This window comes from Capsella rubella, unplaced genomic scaffold (genome assembly GCF_000375325.1).
Source record: "Capsella rubella cultivar Monte Gargano unplaced genomic scaffold, Caprub1_0 scaffold_5, whole genome shotgun sequence".
Classification (NCBI taxonomy): Eukaryota; Viridiplantae; Streptophyta; class Magnoliopsida; order Brassicales; family Brassicaceae; genus Capsella; species Capsella rubella.
Genome location: NW_006238919.1, coordinates 4,324,296 through 4,328,990, shown reverse-complemented (window position 1 = coordinate 4,328,990; position 4,695 = coordinate 4,324,296). Strand labels below are relative to the sequence as shown.

General features: G+C 39.6%; 2 non-coding genes across 2 annotated transcripts; one reads left to right on the top strand and one right to left on the bottom strand.

Moving 5' to 3' along the window:
* The first annotated feature begins 2,419 nt into the window (after positions 1-2,419).
* On the top strand, positions 2,420-2,523 carry LOC111830819. The gene has a single exon (XR_002834148.1). It is a non-coding gene; the product is annotated as a small nucleolar RNA R71 (small nucleolar RNA).
* A 1,689-nt stretch (positions 2,524-4,212) lies between these two features.
* On the bottom strand, positions 4,213-4,320 carry LOC111830818. The gene has a single exon (XR_002834147.1). It is a non-coding gene; the product is annotated as a small nucleolar RNA R71 (small nucleolar RNA).
* Positions 4,321-4,695: the final 375 nt, after the last annotated feature.

Sequence of the window (4,695 nt, the reverse complement as noted above, 5' to 3'; positions counted from 1 at the left end):
TGCATTCATATATGTGCATTGAAAACCCCTAAAAATTTGAAAAAGTTTCAGAAAAATCTTTAAAAACAGAGTGATCATGTACCTTGCATTTGCATATTAGGATTGAATCTAGATTGTTTCATGTAGGACTGTTGCATTAGCGTAGGAGGCGATGATGATTTACACATTGTTAACTTGCTATGATTCACTAGTTGAGATCAATGCCCTGGTTTTTAGCTCTTTGATGCATGATGATTGAACTTGAAGTAAGTCTAAAACAAACTTGGAATTCATGAAAAACATTCTTGAACTTGGTTGAAACATGTTTTGATATGATCTCATTCCCTACCTTATAAGAACTTAATCTTGACTTGCAAATATCTGGTTGTGTTTTGCTTGCATACTCATGATCACCATATACATATTTGGATCATCTTCCTCCTTTCACCACTCTTGTTGATCCAAGTAGCTGATCTTTCTTTTGATCAGTTTGCCATACCCACAGCCTATCCTTTTTTTTCAAGCCAATTGATAATTGTTGAGTGGTAGGTCTTTTACCGGATTATGCTTGGGGAGAACGTGTTAGGTATGAGCCTACAGGATTAAAATATTGAGTAGTTCTTATTTTCACTATCAAATCAGATAAGACTAGGTCTGGATTCTTACTTAGGTTTGGGATTGGAATGATTGTAGAAAGAAAGAAGAGAAACAGAAAAGTTGTGTCCTTAGGAGGAGAATGTTTTTCAAGAAGTTTATACTCTAATGATTGAATTTTGTGGGGATAGCATGATATACGGAGAATGGTTCTGAGATGTAAAGAAAGAGAAAAAGTTTTGATGTCTTATAACGTAAGAAGAAAACAGAACCATAGTAAGGAAGAAACCCCCTATCCACTAGTATTGATAAGAAACTTCTCCTAAAGCAAAAAGAAAAAAATGGGAATGATGTTGAAAGGTAGATATAGGGATCATTCGGGTTTAGATGATTAGGAGTAAAGGTTTATTCTTGTACGCATTTGTTTGTCCTCACATTTATCATTCTCTCTAAAGCTTAATCCATTCATTAAGAGATCCTTATCCTGAAATTGTTTAAACCCTCTTGATTCTCAAAACCTTTTTCTGCCTAGCCAAGTGAGTTTGTTAAGCCTTGCACAACTAGATTCATATTCTTGAATAATTAATGTTAAAAGGAATGAATGATTTGAATGCATGTGTAGGTCAAGGGATATGATCAGTTTCGGATTTGATGAGTTTGTCTAATATCTTTAAGTAAAGTTCTCTCAGAATGCATCAAAGACTTAGTAACCAGGACATTGATTTTAAGTGCTCTACCTTGCAAGTTACGGGTTCTGAGACCCTATTTTCAAACCTCTCTTCCACTTTGTTTTTTTTTGTTTTGCTTGAGGGCAAGTAAAGACTAAGTTTGGGGGAGTTGATAAGTCTGTATTTCAACACTTTTTGAGCATGTATTCATCATCTTTTCAGCATCATTCACTTGTTGATTCGCATCATATTGATCACTTTCTGTATGTTTTACATACTTAGGTAGGTTTTATGCATATCATACATGTATTGCATACATTCTACATACTTGGAGTGTTTCAGGTACTTAGGAGAAATGCAGAGCGAAGCAGAGGAACAAGCGTTACTCGACATGCATATGATCGAGTGGGATAATCGAGTGAGAACCAGAGATACGCTGCAGAAACTTACTTCACTCGATGCACATGACCAAGTAGGATGATCGCGTGAACCGAAGGAATGCGAAACAGAATCAACTGTCACTTGATGGACATACTCGACACGCTCACTCAAGATACATGGTCGAGTATGTAATGATGCAGAGAAGAAATTATGTGTTACTCGATGCGCTCACTCGACCAACAGGGTCACTACAACTTGGAATCCTGGTGGTGGTCCAGTTGGAGTTTGGTAACTTTTCTGTAGCTGTTGTTTGGGCACATAACCTTGGTTGTAAGGCACAAATGACTTGTTTTGCCCCTTGTGTTGTGGTGGAGGTGGATATACTTGATCTTGTGGATTTGCAATGTTGGTGCTCCTATAAGACATATTGGGGCTTTGCTTGATTCTGGACATAGCTTATCTCCTCAGAATGTTCTCCCTCCCCATCTGGAATTTGGAAAGGGTCTTCTTCAGAGACGAAATGGACATTCCTTTGCTGGCTCATCAAGAGTCTGTCCAGCTTATCATTCACAGCTTTCATCTCCTTCTTATACTTCTCATCAAGATATGTGTTTGCCCTGATGGTTCTGTCATAGTCTTCATTGTAGTTGCCATCAGATTGGGCTAGGTTCTCAACAAGCTCCCAACCATCGTCGACGTCCTTGTTCAGAAAGTTGTCATTGCTGCCAGTGTCAAGTAACATCTTGATCTTTGGAAGAACGCCCCGGTAGAGAGTAATGAGGAGAGACTCTTTGGTGAAGCCATGGTGGGGACACTAAGACTGATAAATTTTGAAGCGCTCCCAGGCTTCACAGAGTGTTTCACCATTCTTCTGAGTGAACCTAGAAATCTCATTGCGCAGACGTGCAGTTCTAGAGTTTGAGAAGAACTTGGCAAGAAATGACTGCTTGCAATGTTCCCAGGAGGTGATAGATTTGTGAAGTAGAGTTTTCTTCCATTGATGCGCTTTGTCACCTAGAGAGAATGGGAGGAGTCGGAGCTTAAAACCATCCTCACTGACACCATTGATCTTTGTGAGACTGCATAGGCAATCAAATTCGTCAATGTTATCTAGGGGATCCTCCATAGGCAGACCATGGAATTTGTTGCCCTAGACCATGGAGATCATGGAGTTAGTATGAAACATCATCGATCTTGCAACCTCCATAAGTTGTCGATTCTTTCTTTCCGCAACTCTATTTTGTTGAGGGGTGTAAGGAAAACTTGTTTGTTGAATGATGCCATGCTTGAATAGATGTTCTTTAAACTTATGGCTTGTATAATCTCCTCCATTATCCGATCTAAGTACCTTAGTTTTAGCATTGAAATGGTTAATAACATAATTTTGAAAGTTTGTAAAAGCTTCATACACACGATCTTTAGAGGGTAACAATGTGATCCAAGCATACTTTGATTTTTCATCAATAAAGGTCACAAAGTACTTATAGTTGTCTCTAGATATGCATGGTGAAGTCCAAACATTCGAATGCACTAAATCAAAGCAATTTTCCTAAATGGTCTTAAATTTAGGGAAAATAAACTTGCAATATTTACCAAGAATACAAGACTCACAACTAGAATTATCAAATGACACGATCGAGCAAAGCAGAGAAGATGCTCACTCGAGATACTCACTCGACCGACATAGTCACGACAACCCTTAAACCGCGTTTTACGTTGACGTTTTATGTTTTAAGGTTTTCCCAAACATTGTTATAAATAGGTCTCATTTGGATTGCCCAGGGGATCGAGTATTTTTTTATTAGGTTTTTTTTTGTTAGCCACCAAACAATCCTGAAAATTGTAATCGTGATTTCTTTTGAGTTATTGATATTTTGCAGTTAGTTCTTGAATCATTGTTGTTACTCTTCATGTTATCTTTATTATTATGCATGTTTTGAACGATTCTTGTTTCATGATGTTTAACATGATTTCTGCGTCTCAGTAGTGTTAGGGTTCTTGAGGATGGGATAGATTAGGTGGACGATGTTAGTTTGCTAGAGTGTTTATGTTAGATTCGTTTTGTTTCCCTTATGGATTAGAGTTTTATTATCTAGTTTTTCTCTGATCAATTGGAACTGGGTTATAGACATTTCATGCCCGATGCATCACGACAGCAACGCAACAGAGTTACACCACCCCAAGTGGAGATGGAAAACATTCAACAACCACCTCCACCACGGGCACCTACACGGATTGGAGCTGGTGATGCTCCACGCAACCATGCCCATCGTCAGGATATAATGCCTCCAGCCGTGCAGAACAACAACTTTGAGATCAAGAGTGGTCTGATCTCCATGGTCCAGCAGAATAAATTTCATGGTCTACCTATGGAAGACCCCATGGATCACCTCGATGAGTTTGATCGTCTCTGCAGTCTCACCAAGATCAATGGGGTCAGTGAGGATGGTTTCATGTTACGTCTCTTTCCATTCTATCTAGGTGACAAAGCTCATTAATGGGAGAAAACTCTTCCTCCAGGATCTATCACTTCTTGGGATCAATGCAAGCAGTCGTTTCTTGCCAAGTTTTTCTCCAACTCCAGAACTACACATCTGCGAAACGAGATCTCTGGGTTCACTCAGAAGAATGGAGAAACGCTTTATGAAGCCTGGGAGCGCTTCAAAAGTTATCAGTCTCAGTGCCCCCACCATAGCTTCACCAAGGAGTCTCTCCTCAGTACTCTTTACCGGGGCGTTCATCCAAAGATCTGGATGTTGCTTGACACTGCCAGCAATGGAAACTTTCTGAACAAGGACGTCGACGATGGTTGGGAGCTTGTTGAGAACATATCCCAATCCGATGGCAACTACAAAGAAGACTATGATAGAACCATCAGGGCAAGCACAGATCTTGATGAGAAGTACAAGAAGCAGATGAAAGCTGTGAATGATAAGCTGGACAAACTCTTGATGAGCCATCAGAGGAACATCCATTTTGTCTCTGAAGACGACCCGTTCCAGATTCTGGATGGGAAGGGAGAACAATCTTAGGAGATAAGTAATGTCCAGAACCAAGGTGGATACAACAAGAG